Source organism: Rousettus aegyptiacus, unplaced genomic scaffold, assembly GCF_014176215.1.
Source record: "Rousettus aegyptiacus isolate mRouAeg1 unplaced genomic scaffold, mRouAeg1.p scaffold_m13_p_2, whole genome shotgun sequence".
NCBI lineage: Eukaryota > Metazoa > Chordata > Mammalia > Chiroptera > Pteropodidae > Rousettus > Rousettus aegyptiacus.
The window spans coordinates 88,325,832-88,353,690 of NW_023416295.1; the positions used below are offsets into that span (position 1 = coordinate 88,325,832).

Genomic DNA, 27,859 nt, shown 5'->3' on the forward strand with positions numbered 1-27,859 from the left:
CAGAATGGGATCATGAAACAAAAAAAGATAGCAGGTGAAAATTAAGAAAATCTGAATAAAATCAACTTTAGTTAGTAACGATGTATTAATATTAGGTCGGTAATTGAAACAAATGTCAACCATATTTTTGTTAAGCTTTGTACTATTGTGGGCTCAAGAAATATATAGAAACTCTATACCATCAGGTCGATTTCTATCCAAATCTAAAACTTTTCTAAAAAATAAAGTATATTCATAAATAAATTAATATCATCAAATCAAATATATCTCTATTTAGTAGTAAGATATTCATAAAAAATAAGGCCATCTTCAGTAGCTTCTAATGCATTAAATATATCCTAGTGATAGCCTGACCTGTAAGAAACTTAAAGTATAGCTAAGAAAGCTATATACACAGTTCATGTCAACACAAATATGAGATATTTATTGTATATAAAAGACAGTTTAGATGAAGGGTTTTCTCATTATTCCAATCAGTTCTCTTGTTTGCTTTAACACATTTTTTTCCTCCACAATAGGCTCACTGAACCACTAACCAATTTTCTTCCCTAATAATTTTGTCTTTTCTAGAAAGTCATATAAATTGAATTACACAAAATTTTGCATATTTTGAGATTAATCCTTGTTGTAGCAAGCATCAGTATTCTACATGTTTTTTAATTTGCTAAGTGTTATCTTATTGTATGTAGGTACCATAATGTTAATTCACATCAAATAAATGAAATTTAAGATGTTTTGTATTTGGAGCTATTAAAATAAAGCTACTATAAATATTTGTGTATAGATCATTATATGAATATCTGTTCAACTTCTCTTGGGTGAAAATCTGAAACATGGTATTGAGTTAGAAGGTAAGTCAATGTTAACTTCTTCAGAGACTGCTAATTTTTTCCCCAAAGGATCTGAAAGGTTTGCCTTCCTACCAGCTGTGTATCAAAGTTCTGATTGCTCTAAATCTTTCCAGGAATTGGTGTTGTCTGTCTGTCTGTTTTTTGTTTTTGTTTTTTTTTTTAATTTAGACATAGTAGGTATATTGTAGTATCTCATTGTGATTTTTATTTTTATCCTCATTATGAAAAATAATATTGAATATCCTCTCATTCTTATTTGAAACTTACTTTCTTCTATGGTAAAATGCCTAATAATACTTTTGTTCTGTTTTTGTCTGTTTTCTTTTAGTTGGTCTTTCATTTATTGACATGCATAAGCTTTTTATGTAATTCGAATATCAGTCTTTTTTTCAAATACGTGTTTTGCAGATTTTTTTTTACTCTGTGGAGAGTCTTAATTTTTTCCCAACTACCTTTCAAAGAGATTTTCATAATTTGGATAATATATAATTTGCCTGTGATTATTCTATGGTACCGTGGTTCTCCTGCCTATTTAGAAATTCTTTGGCTAGCTGAAAATCCCATTCAAAAAGCATATTTTATTTTAGATGTTTTATAGTTTATGGTTTACATTTATATCTTGGATCCATTTTAAATTGAATACTGTCTACAGTGCAAAGGTATAAGATTTTCCCTCTCTCCATTTTCTACTTTCTTCTACTTCGTTTTGTTTTCTTTTTTCCTTTTGTTTTATTTTCTTTTCCCTTTCTATTTTTCTATTTTTTCTTTCTTTTCTTATATAATTATGCAATTAATCCTATAAAATGTGTTGAGAAACTATTATTCTCTATTGAAATTGTTTAGCATCTCTATCAAAAATTAACCGATCATATATGTGTGGGTCTTACTTCTGAACTCTCTAGTTGATTCTTTCTATCATTTTGTATTTTCTAATGCCAATACCATATATTAATAAGTACACTTTTGAAATATGGTAGTGTGTATCCTCCCAAGTTCATTTATTTTCTTATTTTTATTTTTTTAATTTTCCATTACACTTGACATTATTTTAACCAGTTTGTTTATCCCAGGCCTTTTCCCATTTCAAATAAAATTTAAAATCAGCTTGTAAATTTCATCAAAAATAGCTGATTGTATTGATTTTATAGTTTTTTAAATTTTTATTAAATTTATTGGGTCACATATGTTAATAAGCTTATATAAGTTTTATTAAATGTGCAATTATATAGTACATTATCTGTATATTACATTGCATGTTCACCACCCAAAGTCAGGTTTTTTCCATCACTATATATTTGACCTGAAACAATAAAATGTATAGAAGAAAACATAAGTGATAAACTTATAGATCTTACTTTTAAAGAAAATTTTATAAATTTCATCCCAAATACAAGGAAAGTAAAGGCAAAAATAAATATGAGTATTTCACAATATAAACTTCAGCACAGCAAAAGAAACCATCAACAACAACAAAATGTCAATCAAAATGGAGAAGATATTTGCCAACAAAACCTTTGATAAGGGGCTGAAGTCCAAAATAGATAAAGAATTCATACAACTCAATAGCAAAATGACCCAAACAATCAAGCCTTTCTTCAGCATTTGAAACCTGAACTATGGGGTCTCCATGCTCTGGTTTGTGTAGAAATTTATAGTACAGCATAAAAGTGGGGGAAGAAAACCAATAGTAGAAGAGTAATTCCTATTATGTGACATTTTATGCTTATAAAGCACTTTATTCCTTATCTCCTTTGAGCATTTGAGTGAGGAAGATTTTATTACTCTGATCGTGGATTCTAAGGGTAAGGGTTTCCTCGTGTCAACCAGCCAAATATATGGCTGAGTTGGGATCCACAACAAATCTCCCAATTCCAAGCTTGGTACTCTGTTGGGGCTAAGTCACAGAATGCTTGATGGCTGAGAAACTTGGACCTTTGTCCAGCAACATTAAGGAACTGTTACAGAGTCCTTCACTGTTTGGAGACTTTAGTACCCTAGTATTAAAGGGAGATCCCCAACACTCCTTCTCTGGAAACCCTTTTGTTCTGACTTTAATGAAGACTTATTTTATGATGTTGCCAGATGTCTTAAGAGAACATGTAGGTGACTTTGTTTAGAAGGCAGTGAAGAAAAGTTCTAGGGAAAAGGATAGAAGGAGAAAAGAATTCTAATTTTTATGGGAAGAGTATTGAAGAACAAATTAAGTAAATAAATACATTTTAGTACCTCAACTAAAATATAAGGACAAAAAAAAAGATTAAGTATAATTGTGTTCAGACAAGATATAAGAAGGTAGAGTAGTACATTATCAGCTATTTTTGTATTTTAGGCCTGGCTCTCTTGGACGCAACTCTGCTTCCAATAGTTAACATATGTTCTTTTTTCTTTCAACAAATATTTACTAAGTTTAATATGTGTCAGATTCTACAGAACATACCTATGGTTATAAAACAACAATCAAATAGAAATATAACAAGCTCCAGAATCGAGCTCGTAATGATAAATATACCAGTAACTTTTGTATGTGTGTGCCAGAAATATATTAAAGGAATGTTTACAGAGGTATCATTTGTATTAAAAAAAAAATTTTAAAACAACCCAAATGACATTAACAATAGAACAGGTAATTAAGTTGTGGCATAATCATGTCATCAAAATGAACTACACTAGAAACATACATTTGAATTGTTGATGTATCAGTGTATAAATATGTTAAAGCCATTAGGCTCGGCGAGATTAATGAGAGAACGAGTGTAGAGAGATCTAAAGATTCAACTTTGGAGCACATCAACATTTAGAGACTGGGATTATGAAGAAAAAAAGGAAAGAAAATTAGCTACCATGGCACACATCAACATGAATGAATTCAAAACTATTCATAAGCAAAGGAAATAGATCAGATACTGTATATTTCCACTTATATAAAGGCCATGAATAAGCAACTATGAATAATTATATCACTTAGAAATACAGTTGACCCTTGAATAACATGGGTTTAAAATGTATAAGTCAATTTATACAGAATTTTTTCAATAAATATATGTAGTATTGTATGTTTATTTTTCTTATAATTTTCTTAATCACATTCTTTCTCTAGCTTAATTTGTTGAAAGAATACAGTAGATAAGATATATAACCTACAAAATATGGGTTACTTGAATGTTTATGTTATTGGTCAGACTTCCAGTCAATAGTACATTATTAGTAGTTAAATTTTTCAGGAGACAAAAATTGTACATTGATTTTCTACAGCTTGGAAGGTTGGTTCCCCTCACCCATGCATTGTTCAAGGATCAACTATACCTGCATAAATGGCAAAAACTATAAAAAGATGATAATTATCACAAAAATCAGGGTAGCGATTGCCTCTAGAGATGAGAGAGGGATGTGAATAGGAAGAGCACACAGGATCCATTTCTCAGGTGCAATGGCTACATTTCAAATTATAAATAGCCACATGTAGGAAGTGGCTACCATATTAAAGAGCCAAAATATAACACAGTTATATAATTGCAGAAAGTTCTATCAGATAGTGCTGATCTAAAAAATCATGGGTAAAGAGTATCCTTCTAGTACAGAAGGGTGAGCATAAGGAATATCACAAATTAATTATAAATATTTCTTAGGGCATACAGTTTCCATTTCTCTAATTTTCCACTCACCAACTCTGAACTCTTTCTCTAACTTTCTGGTATATGAAAGGAAAACAAACTGGATAGAAAACAATAATTTTTATTCTACTTAAAAATTAAAAATCTCACTAAATTTGTGAATTTACTTTCTGACTTGTCAATGAGTGTTGGAGGACATTCATTGGAGAAAGAGTTTGGTTACCTCTGAGTACTTACAAACATGGAAAGGTCTTTGCTTAAGTGGGTAATACAAAGTGACAAAATGCAGAGGTGAAAGAAACACAAGAGACTATCACACTCCCTTCTCTGACCTCCTTCCTTCATACTTGGCTCATAGGTAACCCTCTTCTGTACAACTCCTCTACACACCTCAACTGTAATCCTTCCACATTTTATTATCTGTTTAAGGAGTGATCTGTGCCATTAGTTGTAACCTAATTAATGACAGGGACTTCTCTTTATTCACTCCCAATAACTAAAAGTCTAGCACATAGGAGTTTCTCAAAATTTAGTTTTTTATACAAATAAATCACATAGTGCAAGTTAGACTTTGAGAACAATGTTTTATAGTTCCTCAATAAAGGTACGGATGGGAAATAAAAGACTATATAGTTACCTATAACAATCTTTTCAAGATAGCCTTCCAGGGTTGGGAGCAGGGTTGAATGGGAGAGGCACACAAGAACAATTACTTATTCATCATCATTGCCTAACTCAGGTCTTCCTAAGTATGGAAAACAACATTTATGAAACATAAATACTAAAGTTTCACAGAAATCATAATCTCATAAATTCTATGAAATATTATTAATGCCATTTTTACAGATGAAAAATTTGAACATCAAGGAGAGTAAGCAACTTTCACAAACAAGGCAACTAAAAATAGCTAAGCTAGTTTTCAAGTCTAGAACTACCTGTTATTTCTGTATCTGATACAAATGAGACTATTCACTGAACTCTGAGAAAGATGAGAACTAGCAATAAAATGTTCATTTAAGAGATATGATTTTATCATAAAAGCATTGAAACTTGACTAATCTCTTATTTTTCCTGACTTCTCAAAAATGGTGGCACAGTTAAATTTTTTCTTTGTTATGGTTTTATAATTGTGTTCTCTTCTCTATTCTGAGATTTTCTATAAAAATATTCACTTTAATCTGACTTCTTCTATGTGACTGGAAAAGTAGATATGCAATAACGTTTTCAAACTCTTTTATCTTTTTCTCTACTCTCTTTACTCTCTCATGCTTCTCCTGTGTAGGTGTCTGGCTGTGTTTTTTCTCAAGATTCTTTCCTTGAGTGTTTGCTTTATAAGTTCTCTCTCTCTTGAAGCATGTGTTCTTGGTGATTTTTAATTTGTATCTGTTCCCTTTCATTTACCTGTTTTCTTCTCTGTGCATTCTGGACACCATGCTCTTATGGCACAATTATTGAGAATGTTGTTTCACTAAGGAACCCTACTAATTATTAAACATTTTCTTCTTAAATTTTTTGACCTGTCTTCCTTGATATATGTGCCACTCTATGTGTTTCACCTCTCTTGATACTGTTTTTGTCTCTCCATGCTTTAGGTTGTTTCCCTCTCCAATTTAATTTTGTTTTCATTGTCTGTCCCTTGTTCTTTCATAATTTCTACTAAGCTTTTATTAGAGTAAATTCTTTGGCAAGCCAGAAAGAAAGAGAAAAATCTTGCTCCCTACAGAGTATTTTATACTCTTCTTAACATTTTTGAGTTATCAGTTATCTTGCTGCTTTTGAGTGCACATCATCTAGATTCAATGTTGTTGTTGTTGTTGTTGTTGTTGTTGTTGTTGTTGTTGTTTTCTCCAGTAGGGACTGCTGACCTAAATCAACAATAGGGTTTCTAGATGCTTTAGCCCAGGCCATTCCATTTTCTTATATAAAGTCACAGGACCTAGCTGCAGGTGGCACTGCAATCTGCCTTCAGAGAGGTTCCTCTTCCTCTCACAGGTTCTTGAGATCACGATTGCTGAATTGCTTTTTATTTAACCAGAAACTCTCCTGGACCCATGTCGGGAGCCATTACGAGGCACGAAGGTGTCACGTAGCTAGAAGCAGCTTCTAAATCTGCTTAAACAATGGTTTTAGGAAGCAGGATTTTAAGTTAAACATTACTGACCCTGGTGAGGAGATTTGCCTCCTAAAGAAATCCTTTTAAGGTAATGGAATGATTTACAGCCTTGTAAACAAGAATGTTTATGCCCCGAGAGAAGGATATTCATGATTTACAGGAACTAGGATGATGTAGTGTTTAGTAAACAGTGGCATGCCTAGAGCTAAGCATATTTCTCTGTGCTTAGGTATAAATAGGCTGGGCTAAATAAACTCGAGGCTGCAGCATTGACTGTGTGCCCTCCCGAAGAACTTTCCTGTCTTCTTTTTTTTTTCCCTTAGGCTTCACCCCCCTCTTTCAGATGCTGTTAGATCTCTGCTGGCAGGCTCTGGCAGACCCAGATGTTCTTTTTCTTTTTCTTTTATTTCTTTTATTTTTCTTTTTGTTTGTTTGCTTAATAATAGATATTTATAGTGTTTATTTAATCCCCACTTTAGGGTTATTAATTACATTTCATTTTTTAATTTATATATAATTTGTCTTTCATTATTTTTGGAAAATTCTTAGTCATTACAATTTAAATAATTATTATTCTTTCTATTCTTCTAGGAATTCAATCAAGAGTATATTAGACCATTTGATATTATCCCTGTTCCATGAAAGGCTGTGTGTGGAATGTGGCCAGGAGACCAAAAAACAAGGCAGAGAAGTCCAGTTTGCCATTTAAGAAGTTTGACAGAAACTTAGTACAGAAATTGGGTTCCTGGGTGATACCAGAACATTTAATATCAGCATCTTTTACCCCCTAGACCACTCTTTTTATCCTCCCTTAGAAATAAGCCTACATGCTAGGAGAGGAATGCGTGGGTGGTCAGAGGAAACAGACAGAGGCTAGATGACTCCTGGAGGTCCTGGTGCCAGGGTGAGCCTAGAGATAGAAAACATCCAGAGGACCTTGACCCAGCGGAAGAATTAATGGAAATTCCCATGATTATCCAGAAACCTCTGTATACATTCCAGAGTACCACCAGGAAGGGAAGTGGGTCAAAGGTCTGGGGTCCTTTACTTAAAAGTTAAAATAGTGAATTAGCTTCCAGATGAAGTCAGCTTTTCAAGATAGAGTTAGCTCTGTCCACACAATCCCACAGTGCTTGGCTGCTTTTTTCATTCTATTTTATGTGTGTACTTAAAGTTGATAATATGCATGCTCTGTTCTCATATTGCCGATTCTTTCTGCAGTTGTCCTGTCTGTTTATTCACAAAATTCTCCATCAGTTCATGCATTCTTCTACGTTTTTTATTAGATCTTTTAACATACTTATTGTAAAGCTCTGATCCAATAGTTCCAAAATTTAAGTGATATTTAGGTCTGGTTTGTTTATTCCTCTTTTATCTTATCATTTATATTGAATTATGCATTTTGCATTTAGAAGAATAGTAAAGACTGAGGTAAGTAGTTTTACACCTGGAAATATACGAGAATTGTCATCTCACTGTGTGGAGAATTATATCTCTCTAATTAGTACTTCAGCTGGTTTTGGCTTTTTTATTTTGTTACGTTAGTAACATTCAAGGCACCACAAGTTTCAAACATCTCTAATGATAGGCTGCTGGTATATGGTTCCTAAGTTGAGACCTGGCATTCCATAATTTCTTTCTTTTCTTTCTTTTTTTTTTTTTCTGAAAATTTTAGTAACATGAGCTTTTATCTGCCCTTGCATACTTCAATTCACACTATCGCTTCTGTACCAGCACTAGTCTGCTTCAGCTTGTTAGTACCAAGTCAAACAGGGGAAATATTCTTGCTAGGGGAAGAATACTTAGGTTCAGTCTAAGTATTAGGACTTCTGAGCCTGGATTTGGGGGGTGAAAAATCTCCGTATTTCTTCTTTATTTCAGCCAAAGTTTGCCTTGTGTTTTGGAAGGAGAGAGATTTTGAGAGTGTTGTGGTGCGATCAAATCCAAGACCCAAGGAACCAATTAAGATGAATTGTGAGCCTTTATTAGCCGGTTGGCAACTGACTCTCTACCATGCAGGGTTAGAAGAGATCAGCCCCGAGCTCCCAGAAGAGCCAGTTTATATAGCCACCAACACATCCCTGAGCAGATCACCACACCCTGGTTAACAGTTGGCCTTTAGTATATCCTTGATCAGATTACCCTGGTTAACAGCATCTCCTTGATCAGATTACCACATCCTGGTTAACAGAATCAGAAGTGAATATTTAATATTGGCTTACTGGAAAATTGTCCACCCATAACATTCCGCATTGGCTTTCTAGGGGAATTCAAATCATTGAACAGTAGGTCTAGGCCTCATCTAAAGCCATACAAAGACCCCCTCACTTTAGGACGGAGAGAATCAAGACGGTCCAGACTGGACCCTTGACAGTCTTATTTTTAGTGGGCCCTCTGTCTGATGGAGGGTCCATTGTTCTGATGTCTGTGGTGGATGCGCAGCCTTGATTCTGGTACGGTGAATCCAATGACGGCGTCCAGCTACCTTGACCGCGGTGGGTGTTGTGAGGATGACAGGTAAAGGTCCGTCCCGGCAGGGCTCAAGAGAAGCACACTGTACCTTTCTCACCCAGATCCAATCGCCTGGAGCGTGGTTGTGTGGCTGGACTAGATGCTGAGCAGCTGTTCTGATGGCAGAGACCAGTTGGTGGGTCTCTTGTTGTGCGAGAGAGAGAGCTTGCAAAGATTTAAGCAGTGCAAAATTATGAATTTCTGTTAGCTTTTCCTCCCCTAACTCGGGGAGGAGAGATGGGGGTCTTCCAAACATTATTTCATAAGGTGTGAAGTCCTTACAATAGGCCGTGCACCATGCCCTTAAAAGGGCAAAGGGGAGGAGACTCACCCAGTTTTTGACAGTTTCCAGCTTGAACTTAGTTAAGGTTTCTTTCAAGGTCCTATTCATCCTTTCTACCTGTCCTGAACTTTGAGGCCTATAAATGCAATGCAATCTCCAATTGATCCCTAACGCCTTTGCTAGAGATTGGCTGGTCTGGGCAATGAACGCCGGGCCGGTTTTGGACCCCAGTGTTATGGGCAGGCCAAATCGAGGCACTATTTCTGAGACTAATTTCTTTGCTAGTACCTGAGCAGTCTCCTGCTTGGTGGGGAGGCTTCAGTCCATCCTGAAAAAGTGTCAATGAACACAAGCAAGTATTTGAATCTGAAGTTTCCCGGGCTGACCTCAGCGAAATCCAACTCCCCTGGTGCTCGTCCACAAAGTCTCGTCCCTCGCCCTTGAGAGGCTCTGGATTCACTTGTGTGCAGATGTGGCACTGGGCTGATATCTGCTTGGCCATTCGTTGTAGCCCGGAATGCAATAGTCTCTTATTAACAGTTCAGTTAACTTGGTTCCTCCCAAGTGAGTGTTCTGGTGAACCTGGGTTATAAGGTCTCAGCTCAAGGCCTCAGGTACTATAATGTCTTGGCCTCTGCCTTTTCCTGGCAGTCCCTTTGGCTGGGCTTCTTGCATGGTTGCAAGCAGGACCTTGGTCATCCTCTTACCTCATCTCTATTGTTGAATACTCGTTGGACTATCTCGACCAGCTCAGATAGGTTCTTTCCTTCAAACCCTTCCATCCTCTGCAATTTCTTTCTAATATCTGGGGCTGACTGACTGACAAAGGCTAAATTCACAGCCCTCCTATTATTAGGGTCCTCCGGGTCAATGACTTCTAAGAGTCATTCCAGGAACACCGCTGGTGACTCATCCTTAGTTTGGATGACTTCGCTTACCTTAGATGAGTTAGTAGGTCGTTGGCCGGCAGAAGATATGTTTCAGGTTAGTTGCTGCTTATTGCAATCAGTGACATTGGAGGACACACATGACTGACATTTTTCTAAGTTAAAAAAATTTCGCATCTTCAATCCTATTTATTGCCTTGAAATTGCTTTCAAATACTCATTATAATTTATGAAGATAACAATGAATATTTTAAAGATAACTCTGAGTATTCTAATTGTCAAATACATTCTTTAAATCATATCAACAAATACTTTTTTCACATGAAGTTTTATTTTTATGTTTTTTTATTGGTTTGTTCTTTTTATTTCTTAAATTCTGCATATAAGTCAAATCATATAGTGTTTATCTTTCTCTGTCTGACTTAAAAAGCTTCTAAGGTTTATCAAAGCAATATCTTTTTTCACTCCCTTCCTTTTTATATGTAGGGATTTTGTTTTCTTATCTTTTCAGCCACTATATCATTTGGTTAGAGCACTTAATTCTTTTCCATTTAAGGTAATTATTGATAGAAATGTAGGTGTTACTTTTCTTTATTCCTGTTTTTGATACATGATTTTTCTTCTTAAAGAAGTCCTTCCAACATTTCCTGTAATTCTAGCTTGGTAGTGATAAATTTCTTTAGTTTATTTTTGTCTGGGAAGATCTTTATCTGTCCATCAACTCTAAATGATAGCTTTGCTGGATAAATTATCCTTGGTTGTAGATCCTGGGTCTTCATCCTTTCAAATATTTTTTGCCAAACCCTTCTATCCTACATCCTTCCTTTTGAGAAATCAGCTGCCAGTCATATGGGTGTTCCCTTATATGTATTTTTTTTCCCTTGCTGCTTTTAATATTCCATCTTTGTATTAAACCTTTGGCATTTTAATTATGATGTATCTTGGTGTGGGCCTCTTTGGATCCCTGATTTTTGGAATTCTCTGAGATTCCTGGGGTTTTATGTCCATTTCCTTCACCAGGTTAGGAAAGTTTTCCATCATTATTTCTTCAAACAGCTGTTCAATATCTTGATTTTATTGTTATGTTGATCAGATGAATATTTGGAGCCTTAATAGTGTCTCATATCCTTTTAAAATTATTTTTATAGTTTTGGCATCTTTTTTCTTGCCATTCTGATTGAATGTCCTGATTGGCTTTCCTGTTCTCTAGATAGGGCATGTGATCCTCTTCTTTATTCACTATGTTTATTCCTTTGTTTATTCCATTTAATATACTTCTCATCTCAGATAATGTGTTCTTCATTTCAGACTGGTTGCCTTTTATAATTTCTACTTCCATTTTTTGTTTTTTATCTCTTTGTTGAAGTTCTCACTGAATTTATGTATACTTCCCAAAAGTTTATTGAGCATTTTTATAACCAGTGTTTTGAACTCCGCACCTTTTAGATTATTTAACACCCTTATATCTGAATCTGTGTTCTGTTCTCTTATATGGTTCATGCTTCTTTGTCTTCTCATTTTGGCTGTCTTTCCATATCTATTTCTATGTATGAAGCAAAGCTCCTAGGTCTCCCAGTCTTATTAGTGTGGATCTGTGAAGTAGGTGTTAAGTGACACAGTCCTGAGAGGGGCTCAGCTTCAAGCCAAATTTAGCTCAAGCCTCTACCCCTCCGGGGCCACCTGTTAAGAATCAGCAACAATTCACAGATGCTGTGCTAATAGTTACCTCAAAAGACCACACTGGAAACTGAGGCCAGCTGCCTCCACCAGTGTCTCAGCAAGGAGCACCTGACTTGCCAACGATACACCTGAATGTGGCTTGGGTGGGGCTGTGAGTTGGGGTAGGCGGAGTTTCAGGGAATCCTCTGGGTGAAGCGACCTCTGTTATCCAGGTTGATGACGTCAGGGCTATGGCAGCACTGTGTCCGGTGCACTGGTTGTGGGGGCGCTCAACATGAAACGATGGATTCCACCAGCACTTCTGTTCTGTGTGAGTCTTGCCTTAGCCCTCACTCCGACAATGTCTCCCTTTAAGTCCCTGGTGTTTCTTGCGCATAGCCGAATTGGCACTAGTGCTCAGAGCGAGCAGGTTCGTCACCAGGAAAGTCTGCTTGCAGACATGGCCTCTTTAAGTGGCTTTTGCTGCTGCTGCAGCCTCCATCTCACTCAGCGGCTGGAGACTAGGTTGCCCCGTGTCCTCGCCCTGTCCTACCTTCTGCCACTGCAGACTGTTTTCTTGGATTTCTCCCTAGTTATATGGCTTATTCATCAAAATCCCAGGTGATTTTTTCTTTGCTGCTGCTCCTTGTTTCCGTCACAACTTTGATTTGGTCACAAGAGGGATGAACAGAGCCTCTATTATCTATGCTACCTTTTTTCTATCATATTTTTATGTTTTTTATTGTGGTAAAAAAAATAGAAAAAAGACCTATTCTTATAGCAAAATTCTAAGTGTACTGTACAATATTGTTAACTATAAGCACAAGGTTGTAAAACTGAACTCTAATACTTTTTATTTTGCATGACTGAACCTCTTCTCTACCCATCGAATGGCAACTGCCTATTTCCCTTCACCCCCAGGCCTGGGAAACCACCATTCTATTTTCTATTTGTTGTTGTTGTTGTTAATTTGACTACTTTAGACACCTCATATAATTGAATTATATAGTATTTGTCCTTTTGTGATTGTCTTATTTTATTTAGCACAATGTTATCTACATGGATGAACTCTGATGATAGTACTTTTAACTTTATTTATTCCATTCTTTAGTTTCCATTCTTTAGTTTTAGTAATATCAAAATATTAATCTCTTACATTAGAAAAAAATGGTTGGTAAGATTAAATATTGCTTACAGCATTAGAAGTTAAATAAAACCCAAGGTATAATTCATTGTCTCTTCATTCAATACCTTATTGTATTTGTTGTTATTAAGTAAATCTTCATATTTTATCTTATGTAAATAATCTTTTGATAAAGTAAACAATGTTAAATAGGGAAATAAACTCAACCAAAAATAGATCTTAAGAATCTCAACAAGGTTAAAACTTTGTTAGACAAAGTAGAACTTGTAAGCAAGTGCAGCAATAGTTAAATAGGTGGCTAAAAATAAAATTAAATAAGTAAGCTGAAGACAGAATACAGAAAGAGAAAAATCTAAACTTCTAATTATTGAAATTGATAGTATCAAAATACATCATGACTGTAAGTAATTATTGTTAAAAAATACTGGTCTTATATTATCATCTGTTTCATAGTATTATTTCCTCCAAATAAGCAAGTGTACTAGATATTAGTGTGATAAGATGTAATAAGAACAAGGTTAAGTGTCATGAACCATGATTTAAATCCTGTACTCAGTTAGTTACTTTATGATTTTGGAGCAATTATTTGCTGCCCAAAATAGACGATAACACCTAATTCCCAGGGTATTAAAACTAAATAAATTAATGTACCTCAAACACCTAGTACAGTTCTGATCTCATATCAAATTTCTTTGTTTACTTTAATTCTATAAAAGCTTTCAGTGAAACTTTACTTTAATCTTCTACCTCCTTCTTTTAACTGAAGCACCTGACACAGGCTCACTTTCGGATGATTCAGGGTCATCAGATAACCTCTTCCTTCACTGAAGTCCTCTATCAATTATTGTCAATGTGATTCGAGGGGCAATTAATCATATGCTACCTTATGACATCCCTTTTCTTATTGCCTTGCACTAATAATCAGGGATTTGATTTTTAAATTACCTCTTGATGACTTTTGTTATCTGTTAATTTATGAGCACCTAGAAAGCTTAGATTTTTTTCTAAGATTTTGGCTTTCCAATGAAGTTTTAGCAAATATAGTAATTGAAAAGCTTTTGTTGCTGTTTTTAAAAATAAAGCATGGTTGCACAAATCTGTATCCCATAAGACACCCAAGGACTCCAAATTTATACAGTGTGTTTTTTCGTTGTATCTAATAGCCTCATTCAACTCTACTTTTATGATATTTAAAATTACTGTCATTGTACACTCTATAATGTGTCTGCCTCAAGTAGTTCTTCCCCATTCAGCTTTAAGATTTCTAAATTGTTCTCTATTATAACACATCAATAAATTTATTTTATTACAACTTGAAACTAATAAATTCTGTCTGATGGCCCAAAGTGTCTGCTAACCAGAAAGTATGTATACTTTGTGAAAATATTTGTTCTCAGTAGAAAATAGATCACTTTTCTGGATGTATTTTAAAATGTAGTGCTTTGGTTACTTATATCAAATCTTTTGGAAGGATCATTAAAAATACAGGTTCCCTAACCATATTTTCATATTCTAATTAATGGTATAATGCAGTAATAATATAGTTGCAACTGTCAACTAAGAAACCACAGACAACTCAAAGTTTGAAAATTTTTATAAACTTAACTGTTTATGTTGTTAATCTACATTCTTCTGTCTACCTTCCACATATTTTATGCCTTTTATTTTTGGTTGAAATTTTTAGTGACACTTCCCTTACACGAATAATAACATGTAGTTTGTAGTGTTTTGATTAGTGAGATTAAAGAAAAAAATTTAAAAATAAAGAAGAGGACACATTGATTACAATAGATCAGTTTCTTATATTTATCTTTAGGAGACAAATTTATTTACATATTTTATTTTAAAAATTTGATTGCATTTATTTTATTTTATTTGGAGATTTGTATTTATTATTTATTGATTGATTTCTTGGTCAAGCCTTATGTTATGCTCTTTATAGTTTTTCCTCATTTGTTCTGTCCTAAATTATTATGTGTAAACATGCATGTATGTGTATGTACACACACACACTGCATACACAGACATCTCTATAACTTTAAGTCTTACAAAAATTTGCACTGCAGATGGGAATCAAATATGAAAACCGGATAAGTAAAAGAAAGTAGTTTAACAATTAGAGGATGGGAACAGCAGGGTATGATACCAAAAAATGGCAGATCAGTTAAAAGCTTAACTTTAACAAGGAGTTCAGGAAGACACAATCAGGAAAGTTGGCTAAGACCTCAATTTCCTTTGATAATCAGAGAAACTCTGTACATGCCCAAGTAGTGCCATCTGGAAAGGGACATCAGAAGCTACACACTGTGGGGGAAATAGACTTCGCTCACCTCGTCCAGCTAAGTTACTAAACAAATAAACAACCACACACGTCGGAGGTAAGAATGGGGACTGGAATGCCATCCAGTGTGGCTACATATTTAAAATGTTCAATTCCAACAAAAAGTAAAGAGACACATAAAGAACAAAAAAATGTGACCCATACACAGAAATAAAAATGCATGCAATAGAAACTCTTTTTGAGGGTACTCAAATGGAGGAAAAGTGACATCTCAGTAAAGATGTCAAAGTAGCTTTGATCGCTATATTCAAAGAATTATAGGAAGCCATATTTAAAAAATTAAAGGAAGGTCATAGCAACATCACAGAAAAGAAGAATAGCAACAAAGAGAAAAATTACAAAAGAAACCAAATGGAAAAACTAGAGATGAAAGTACAACCAACATGTAGAATTCACTAGGGGGACTCAATAGGGGATTTGACCTGAAAAATAGAATCTATGAATTTGAGGGCATACAGACATTATGTAATCTGGAGAAGAGAGATAAAAATAAATAAATAAAATGAACAGAGCCTCAAAGAAATGTGGAAAACCTCTAAGTATAACAGCATATGCATAATGAGAGCACATAAAAAAATTCAAGAATTTTAAGGAACTCCAAAGAGATTTATACCTAGACACATCATAGTTAAAAGGTTGAAAGCAGCAAGAGAAAAAACACTCATTATGTACTTTGTAACCATAATAAGACTAACAGATGACAATCTCATCCTTACTATATCCAATTATCCCATATTAAAATGCAAATAAGTAATACCAAGAAAAAATTAATTATTTAAAATTATAAGACAATGCAACATAAAAGTATAAAGTTGTGCATTGCTTAATGATGAGGATGATTCTTTAGAAATGTGTTGTATGATTCTGTTGTATTCAAATGACATGGAGCATACTATTTTACAGCAACCACTTTTATAATTAAACCTTTTATTCTAAAATAATGATAAAAATTATAGTATAATAAATATATAAACTGGTAATATAGTCGTTTACTCTCATTATCAACTACTATGTACTGTATACAATTGCATGTGCTAAACTTTTATATGACTGGCAATACGGTAGGTTTATTCATTACCAACATCACCACAAACATGTGAGTAATGTGTTGTGCTACAACATTACATGGCTACAAAGTCACTAGCCAATAAGAATTTTTCAAGTGTATAGTAATCTATGGGACTACCATGGCATAAATTGTCTGTTGTTCATCAAAATGTCATTATGCTGTGCATGGCTGTACTTCTACATGGGAGACAGTGCAAAGTTGCTTTACAACAACCCCTAATAGTGTTTTACCTTTACAAAATTATACACATATAACCTAAATATATGAGACAGGTCTTGATCTATAAGAGCTTTAATTCTTGAAAACATATAGGAAAGAGAAGTTACCAAAATATTTATAATGCAGGAGAACATACATTAAATATTAAGTACCATGTGTATTCCTTTAGACAATATTACTTAATTTGTGGTAGACCTTGCATGCAAGATCGAATCTCATGACTATCAAGATTCTATAGAAATAACAGAAAAATAATTTTAAAATAATAAATTCAAGTATGTGAAATCTACTGAGAAGATAGGCCTTCAAGGCTGAGCAAGTTCAAGAAAATTTTGAAGCAAAAGCCCAAGCTTGAGAATATGTTAGATTATATCTGATGACATAACTAATTCATCCTACCTAAATGTAAAAAGGAACTGTGGGTTTTGGAATCCCAGAATAAATGCATCCTCCCTCTGGCAATTCAAGGAAGGGTCTCTACACACTCATCCACTAATGCAAAGCTAGTCAGTCTATAAGCTTTATTACATCCTGTCATATCCACAAGTCAGGCATAAAATTCCTATTCCCTCATTCTAAATATAAGTAGACACATAGGTTTCAACATGTATTTTAAGGAAATCATTAAAAAGAATGTGCTGAGATAAAAAAAAAAAATTGTACAGGAGAGTAGGGAGAAAATTTAGGGAATGTAAGAGTTTAAAATACATGATTATGCAAGGGATTTTTAGGGGGTGAAACTATCCTGTATGATATTGTAATTGTGAATACCTGGCATGCATTTATCAATACCTTTGAGCTGTACAACACAAAGAGTGAAATCTCTGTCAAAACATTAAAACATGAACAAAATAAACAGAGACTTAAGTGAGCACACACAAGAATTAGTCTTTTCAAAAATAGAGGGAAAAAAGAAAATGGGACATAATATGAGAAAAAAGGAAAGAGACTCAAGGGTCAGGAATTATTGCAGCCTGTGAATTTATAAGAGAGGAAATAAGTGAACAGATGAACTGATTAATATTTTATAAAAAAGTCTCTATGTTGTTAAAATAACTCATATGTAGTAATAATACTTAATGTGTAGCAATAAGTAAGTCTTTCTCAGTTAGAAAGAGATATGACCCTTCAGATTGAAAGGACTGAATACCAATGAGGATATATTACTTTTTTAATGTTCCACACTTAGATATTCTTGTTATGAAATTTAACAAAATAAAATGATCTAAAAGCTTCTAGGATGAAATAGGTATGTTAATCATTTTATTAGAAGATGTCTTATCAGTAACATTGGAAGTTGAATTTTATTTTAAAAAATCCAGATATAATTACTAAAGTTCATGAATAAAAAAGATATCAAGACAATAGAGTTAGTTAAAAGTTTCTGTTTCAAATGCCAGTAGAAAAAATAAAAACCTATAGAAATTATAGGAAAATTAAGTTAAAATATGTACTTCAGCTGAAAATATTCATAAATTATGTACACAAAATGTCATTACAAAGAAACAACACATTTATGTTCCATATTTCTAAAGAAGATACTTAAAGATACGGTATGTTAGCTAACCCAAAGTAGCTATGACAAAAGTGGAACATGTAAGTTGTAGTTACATAGGTTAGGGGAGAATCTCAAAATGTACACTGTCAATAATTCTGGCAAATATTTTATTTCATCTGAATTAGAGTATAAATTCAGAGGTCTCCATGAAACATATTTTTAAGATAAAAATGGAATTACTTTAATAAAGTAAATAACATAAACAATATTAAAAGATCCATGACATAATAAAGGAAACAATAATAAAACAGAAAGTTAATATAACTCAGGGAGAAACTAACAAAAAAAGCAAAAGAAAGGCACAAGAAAATTGTTGCTCAAATAAAGTAAACCAAACACTGTCTTATTGTGAGTATTTAACAAAGTGTTAAAACAGTCCAAAATACTTGCAATTGTTTCCACTCATTGTCCCAGGGGTTGTTTATTGGAATTATACAGAAGGAAATGCAATCTTAGGAATCTACCTAGCTTTAGTGTAAACATTATTTATGTAAAACTAACAATAAATCACCACTTAGTTATTTTCATATTATAAACAAAATATAGAAAAAAATGTGGAAAACATTATGATTACAGAGCATAATATAAATAATGTCATCCTTATAATTCAAAAATGCAATGATGAAAATCAACTTGTAAGCAGAGAATGAGAGGGTTTTTACATAGGTCAGAATGTTAACATGTTGATTAATAAATAAAACAATTCAGAGATATTAAAATTTTGTAGACTAGAAAATATAAGCATTATATATGTGTGTCTATTATATAATGAAGGTAGCCAAAAGAATGAGAGAAGGTAGAGATATAGTGGCAAATTTGGAAACTTAGGAAAAGGACATAAGGACATTATGGTGACATATTTTCAAATCTCATTAAAAAAATAAGTAATTGTTAAATTCATGAATAAAAAATAAAGACATAAGAATGTACAGTTTATTACAAGTTTCTCTCTCCATTGCCCATGAACACCTAGAAGAAGGATACCAGGTGCTTCTAGAACTGGGGTCCTCAACCCCTGGACCACAGACTGCTACTGGTCCATGGCCTATTAAGAACCAGGCCACTCAGGAGGAGGTGAGTGGCAGGCAAAAGAGCAAAGCTTCATCTGTATTTGCAGTGGCTCCCCAGTGCTAGCATCACTGTCACAGCTCCACTGAAAATCATTAGGCATTAGATTCTCATAGGAGCACCGGTCCCCGGTACCAAAAAGGTTGGGGACTGCTGTGCTAGGTGACTTTGATGAGAATACTTTTGAAAAAGTCTTTCTTTTTAATGACCAAAGACAATCACAAGGAAACATACCCCCTAAAGAAAAGAGGGGCCTCAACACATTGCAAGGTGGTGGAAGAAATATTCTTGGTACTAACAGGGATGATGATATAGAGAAAATTGACCTCTACTGTTTTTGTGTCCTATAACAAATACAAATGTTTCTGAACTATAGTCCTCTTACTTTGCCAATAAAGAGATTTCAAGTTACCTGACTTTGATGAGACAATAGAGAATAAGGGTTTAGAATCGTGCATAACAATGTGATAGAGTTATTTTATGTTTGTGGAGTGTAATAATTAAATGTATCTCATTTTTTATTTTTAATTTCAATTTTCTAGTGATACATTGTATGGGTATCAGTCTATAATAAATTGAGGGGAAAATATCTTGCCCTTCACCACAGGCAGCTTGAAAAGCACTGCTCTGCAGCATTTAGCCACCCTACAGCTTTGGTTTGCTTCAAGTTCAAAACACTAGTGCCTAGCACAATGTTGCCATATAATTGTGACTCAAGTAATATTTTGAAGGAAAGAATGCCTCAAACATGATAAAATCAATAAGTATTTATAGAGTATTCAAAAATAAACCGGCAGCCTCTGATGAGTAGATCTGGGAGAGCATATGGATAAAAAAAAGACTGCTTTTTATAATATCCCTTTTTATTAATGTTTACCACTAAAATATAAGCAAAAATAAGTATTTTAAATAAGGAAGAGAGAACTCTAGTTGCAAAGAGAAAAAGGAGTTTGAGATGGGACTGAAGTAATAGGAAAACATGAATAAAACAGTATTTTATGATTGTTCTAATTTGGAGGAAGTTATAGCAAATGCATATGAAGAAATGATAACTGCAATACAATTTAGAGATTAATATAAAAAGTTAACTGATAAAAGCCGAAAATCAGAATTTGTATTTTAAGCAAGTTTTGTTCTCTTTCCATCTAGAAGAAAGTAACACTCAGTAAAAAGTCAGAATTTGTTTGAGGGCATGCATGTGTGTATGCATGTGTATACCTTTCATTCTAGGCATAGTACCCTATAATAGTATAACCATGGGATAACCAAGAGAATTCTTTAATATTTAAGAGTATCTCAAATGTAGGTGCCACAAGTTTTTAAAAAATTATTACACTGTATAATAACTAACATTTCGATAATGGGAGCTTTCTTCAAAGATCAGTTGCAAACAAATCCAGAAAAGAAGAAAATAGCAGTCTTTCCTCCGCTCTAACATACTCCAACACCAGCACCAACGATTTTGTATTTTTAAAGAACATAGGATGGCCCTTTTTCTAAAGAACATGAAGGCAGACTATTAAAGGGCATCTTAATTGATCAGAATCCTTCATAAGATTGACATAACTGGAACAGAGAAATTATTTGTTGTCTTTTGATGTTGCTAGCCTTTTGGTTTTGGCTGATATGTATCAAATGCCTACTATGTATAGGACTCCTTGGAACTCACTCAAATAAAGCAAAAACAAACAATGAAACCACATGTTTTTAAACCTATTTTTAGCCATGACTAACAAGATGAGAATCATTAGAAGAAACAGTAACCACCATAGGAGTAAAAGAAAAAGTCAATTAAATTGCAGTGAGGGATTATAAACCATTGTAGATAGACCTTCAAAAATGCAAATTAGATGTTGAACATGGGACTCTCCAGGCTAATTCCAGATAGTAAATTATAATTTTATCCTCTTCTACTTTTTATGACAATCAAGAAAAAATTGCTTCCATTTTGAGAATTATTGTATTATACATATATACAACATGGAAAATGTTAATTCTTCGGGGGGATTTTCCTTTAGGCTTCCAATTTGATTTTAAATGAATGAAGTGAATGACAGTATTTCATTATCGAAATGCCTCTAGGAAGATATTTTGGCTTGTCTAGTAAATTGTGGATGTCATGTTATTTTCTTTTCATTACTTCTCTAAAGGATAGTATTGACTTCTTGTGAAAATTAAGAATAAGAAGAATAAACTACAAAATGTTTCTCCTTTATTGTCTCTCTTTTCATTGTTAAGAAGCAAGGATAAACTAATACGTTCACACTATGTAACTGCGGTTACTTACCATAAGTCCTGACATTCAAAATACCTATATGCCATAACTACATAACAAAATTAAATTTTAATAGTTCCTGCTGAACTTTAAAACTGGTTTCATGCCCTTTACTATGTTTTATCAATAAAGAGTGAAAATATTGACTTTGGAACCTGTCTTCTGTTCCCAAACCCTAGCTTCTTCACAACAGAAATCAGGACACAATCCTGAAAGTTAAGCCTTGCGGTAAACAGCATTCATAGGAATGTTAGCTTTCACATTGCAGAACTAATTTGCTGTAGTCCTTTTATCTTCCCGTAGTGAGTTTTCAAGTTTATGTATTGGCAGTGTTTCTGCCAATTTTATTTTTAAAGGATTATGTGTCACTCTCATCTCCACTCTGAAGGAGTATAATCTTTCAAGTCCCTGAACTTGCTTCAAACATTTTTTCCCACCTCAAGATCTCCAGCTGGACTTCAAGTCAATGCCTCGCACAACACTATTTACAGATTCATTCCAGTCCCAATCCCTTCCATGGTACTTGACCAAGACAGTGAGTTATGAACAATTTCAGCCCTATCTTGTAGATGGGTAAGACTTAATACGTACTTTACATTTTAGATACCATGTCAAAGCCACTAGCACCCTGACATGCTCAGCAGTGTACATCTTTTGTTTCTGTAAGATCACTGTCAGTAGTTCTCTGAGAGAAGTGCCCAAACCAGTAGCATCAGCTGGAAAGTTGTTAAAAATACAAATTTTTGGATCTATTCCCAAACTTTAGAAATTCTAGAGGTGGGGCTTGGCAAACTGTGCTTTATCAAGGTCCCGGGTGCATAATAAAATTTGAAAACCAATTTCCTCTTTTATTCTGTATGGACTTGTCAGCACCTAGCTGATTGAGAAGAGAAGGTTTTGGTGGTGAGATGCCCAGTTGGAAGAATGCACGAGGGGCCGACATGAGAATGAAAAGGCAGGCATCAACTTTATTGAGGGGAGCACACTTCTGTTGTGGGGAGTGTAGTTCTATTGTGGGGAGCAAGCTTCTGCTTATGTTTCTGTTTCTGCTCCTCTTCTGCTCCCCCGGGGACCACATGGGCTCCACATATATTACAGTACAATAGCGGCATTCAGCCACACATGTGTGATACAATAAGCTGAATTACGTTTACATATTTTAGGCAAACTTGCCCTACTACACTAATGTAACATTCTAAATTCAGGGTCCTATTCCTAGCCGTGAGCCTGGATCACAACCAGACCTGAGACCAGCCAGGCCTGAAACCCACAACCTGTTGGACTAGGTTTGAAGTTTTATCTCTACTCATAGTTTTCTCTTGAACCAAATAAGCAGCCTGTGGTAAAGAGGAAAATAAAGCCCTTGAATTCATAAGCAGCCTGTGCTGAAGAGGAAAACAAAGATTTGAATTCAGATGCACATAATTTTAAAGTAACAAGTATTGCTCTACTGTCTCTGTTCTCAGTATGAGTTTTGAAATATCAGATTGAAACTATATAGAGACATATATACACTGACCCATATATACATAGACCCAAACAATAAGCATTAGATAAACAATCACTTAATTAATGAAGGTCAGTTTATAGTTGTATTCTGAAAGGTAAAATAAATAAAAAGTCAAAAAGTGTGTCATTCTGAGAACTGTTTACATGAGAATACAAATGTCTGTTTCTAAATGAATATGACTGAATATGTTCATGTGTAATATCTTATCTTTAATATGTCTCTTTTTGCTTACAAGTGTTACTGGTGGTAGGTTTATGGGAAACAAAGAGAAAGTTCCCCCAAAGGCATTTTTCCATCACTGTATCACTTAGTAAGGAGTGCTCACCAAATTAAATTCTGTAATTTTGTCGACTATTCATCTATTTCTATTTTCTTGGCAGGGTAATGATTTTTAAAAATAATTTTGATCTTAAATTATCAAATGCCTAAAATTTTTACAATTTAAAATGTGCCTACTGCCTGGTCATTGGAATGAAACCATACAAATACAAATGGAGATGGGTGAGCCAGAAAGGAATCTAATATCTAACCATATGATTGGATATAAGACAAAGAATAAAATCTATTTATTAACTAACACTGTAATTGAAATTATAATAAGCATTATTTGGATTATATTTGAGGAAGAACTGAAATCATGTCTTTACCATTATGCTGGGAAATTAGAGTACAATGTTAAAGAAATTAGATGTTATTTAGCCATGCAACTTGTTTTACCAGTAAGGAAACTGAGACCTAAAAAGGAGAATAAATTGTTCTCTAGATTGCAAAGCAAGAGAGTGGCAGAGGCTTCTTCCTTTTAGTTTTGGCCTTTCTGGGCTATCCTATTTTTAGGATTAAACCCTATATTAATATTCTAGGACTACAATGAGTAATTACCACAAATTTGGTGGCATTAAACATCAGAAATGTGTTCTCTCATAGTCAAGGAGAATAGAAATCCAAAATCAAACTGTTAGAAGCTCTCTGAAGGCTCTAGAGAAGATTCCTGCCTTTTCTCTTCCAGCTTCCGGTGGTTCAGGGCATTCCTTCGTTTCTGTCTACTTAATTCCAATCTCTGTCTCTGTCTTCTCTTGGCATTCCTTTTGTGTCTGTGTCTTCTCCTCTTCTATCTCTTACAAGACTGTTGTCATTGGATTTAGGGCCTACCTGAATAATTCTAGAAGACCTCATCTCAAGAGTCTTAATTTAATTAAATCTATGGAGATTTTCTTCCAAAATCATGTCGCTTTCACCAGTTCTAGGTTTATAATTTACATGCATCTTTTGAGAAGCCACCATTCAATTCACAATATTCAATTTTTTTCTTGGGAAAATACATAAATAAGGTAATGATGTAGGGAATTACAGATATACGGCCTTCGATTTTTGTATTGAGCACTCTCCTTGAAGGTCAAGAGGACTCAAGAATTCATTTCTCATGGCAGAGTATATTAAATAGAGCTTTCTATATCCCATTTTATTCTCAATATAGCACCATATTTCAAGGTCTTTTTGGATACGTTTTATTAAAGTTTAATCATATTAGCCTGTCAATTTGACTTTCCCAGAAAGTACAGATAAACTACTAGCAATAAGATCAACAGTAAAAATGTCTCTTTGTTCACTTGTTAATTTACTCATTTATTTACACAACATACACTTACCTGAGGGGTAGGTAAAAAAGGCATTTGAGTTTGCAAACCTGGTAAGGATAGATAGATATAGATATAGATATAGATATAGATATAGATATATAGATATATATATACACATACATACACACATGCACATACACACACACATATACATATATAATGCATTCTCTCAGAACTAGAAAACTAAATAACATTACATTAAATAATGATTTTCAGAAATTGATTTACAGGCAGTGCAGAACAATGTACTTAAAAAAAAATAAGAGGGGGGGTGGGAATCAAATGAGAAAAGTCCTACTTATTCCAGTTTCTAAGCAACCTCCCAGGGAGATGCAGTCAGACAGACATGGTTTGTGAAATTTGGGCTTCCGGAAACCATTCCAGATGTAATTTGCAATATAAAGTAGCAAAAAAGGAAGAGGCTTCAGAGAAAAAGAGCTCCAAAACTTTGGAGAGGAATTTGCTCTTATCTGTGACAGTGATGATAGGTTACATCTCAGTGAGAAGAAACTGCCCAAGGTTGGAGAAATAACTCATATAATAGACTAGGTAAAACGATTCCCCAGAAATAACACTGATAAGGAAAAAAAAAGTGTTACATCAAGCTAGAGTAGGGAGATATCAGTTCCTTTTTTAGAATATTGACATATTGACTCCAACAATATATAAAAAGGGTAATACATTATGATTAAATAGGATTTATTTTAAGATATTTAAAATTAACTGAATATTCAAAAGTCAATAAATTATATGATCAACTCAAGAAATCAGAAAAAGCATTTGATGAAATGCAGAACAAATTCACCATTAAAAATATTCTCAAATTAGAAATATATATATATATATATATATATATATATATATATATCCTTAATCTGAAAAGAGCATCTAAGTAAACTCTCTAGCTGACATACTTCAAGGTAAAAGATAGTACTTTTCACCCAAGTTTGGAAACAAAGCAAAGATACTTACCATTACTACTTTACAAGAGGTTCACCCCAGTGCATTTAGAGAAGAAAAAACTGAAAGATATAGATTAGAAAGCAAAAAAATAAACTATATTTATTCAGATGATATGAATATGTATATAAAGCATAAAAAAATGAGGACTTTCTGTACTTTACCAAATAGATTCTATAGGAGCCAAGACAGTAATGGCAACTTACACATAATAGGAATGCCCTTAGGGTGCAACCAGACCACCCAAAAGGACAGCCGTCAACCTTCATCTGCAAGAGCCAAAAGCATGAAGATTCCATCTTGTAAGGTATATATAAATAAACATCTTATGCAGATTATGTGCAAGCCTAACCTGATAGTATCATGAAAGGTGTGCTGGAGCCAAAGACTCTGACCTTCTGACCTGTTGTAGCCACTGGCCTGGGACCACTGACATGCAGCTCTCCACACTGCCAGTCAACAGAACTCACATTAGGATGCTAAGGACTTCTTTCCCTTCGTTCTGTTTTGTAACCCTCTGTACTTCCTTTTTCTGTGTGTTATGTGTTAACCTGTGTGGTTGCCTAATCAGTTTATCTAAGAAGGTTCCACTCAATAAACCTGGTATTTTGAAAAGACAAATAATGCATTTAAGAATGTTACTTTCATAGCTGCTATTCTTGCTGGCAACATCAAGTAAATTCTATAAAATCCTACAGAATTTACAAAAAAAAAAGAGGATGAAAAATAAGGTAGTGAATTTAGCAATGTTGCAATATATAAGGTGATTATAAAATTAATTTTATTTCTACTTATGTGTCGACATAAAAATATATATTAACCTATAGAGAATTTTGATGAGTTTATTTGAGCCAAACTGATAACAATTGCTGAAAAGCAAAATCTCAACGAATTGAGAAAATGCTGAAGAAAATGTCAGTTTTACAGCTTATTTTATACATTAGAATTAAAAAGAGGAGTTGTAAGGAGGGTTTCACAAAATCCATTGGTAGTAAATTAGGGGTCAAGAGAAAGCAAAGTGGGGAAATCTCTGGGACTGGATAAAAAGTTAAACAGAGGGACACATATTTCTTTTACATTGGTGGGTGCAAGAGAGTTAATAATTAACATTTAAGGCAAATAGAGATGATATTCAGGGAACAACATAACAATGAGAGATTTTATGGGCTTTTGCCCTGGTGCAGGTGGTTGTGCCCCGAGGGGTCCAGAAAAAAAGGGATTACTCTGACATTCCAAGGACATGTTATCTTAGATGCAAAAAGACAATATACAGGCTTACTTAAGGTAAAAAAGTTACAGGCCCAGGATGTTACTTCTTGCCATGATCCAACTTTAGTTAGGAATTTTTATGTTCAAACTAGACTACGTGGTTAATTTTGTTCTATGAGTTTGTAAGTTTCACCATGTGGACTTCCCCTGAACTTCTCACGTTGAGAATGTAGCACCTTTTTCATCTGCACTAGCAATGAACAATTTAAAACAACAATTTAAATTTAAATTAATAAATTATACAAAATCATCAAGTTTATAAAAAAAAAACCCTTAGAGATATACTTAACAAAATGTGTGAGATATCTACATGAAGAATTATAAATCACTTATTTCTAAAAGAAATTGAAGAAGACCTGAATAAATGGAGACAGATAACACATTCATGGATTAGACAATCATAGATCAGTAGGAGAAGTGTTAAGTATTGTTAAGTTCTCAGAAATGTTACGTGTTGTCAGTAAGTATTAAGATGTCCACTATCCTCTATGAAATTACAACCAAAATCCCAGAAGGAATATTTGTATAAAATTGAAAAGTAACTTTTAAATTTATATGGAAATTTAAAGGACTTTGTTTTATCCAACAAATCTTGAAAAAAAAAAGATCGAAAGAATTTTACAACCTAATTTCTATACTTATTATAAAAGCTACAGTAATCAACAGGGTCTGGCATTGCTTTAAAGACAGAAAGATAAACACAGTGGAGTATTTAGAAATGATTCCAAACTTATGTGGTCAGTTGTTATTCATCCAATTGTATGATAATTACATGGCTTTTAGCTCCTTGAGAAAGACACTCTTAAGTTTTAGAAGATATATTTACATCTCAAAGGTAGAATAGAAGAATTTCCGACTGTAATTATAGTAAATTCTCTAAGGCAGGGAGTCAGG

General features: G+C 33.9%; 1 pseudogene; it reads right to left on the reverse strand.

Moving 5' to 3' along the window:
- Positions 1–5,524: 5,524 nt before the first annotated feature.
- On the reverse strand, positions 5,525–6,370 carry LOC107515193 (annotated as a pseudogene).
- Positions 6,371–27,859: the final 21,489 nt, after the last annotated feature.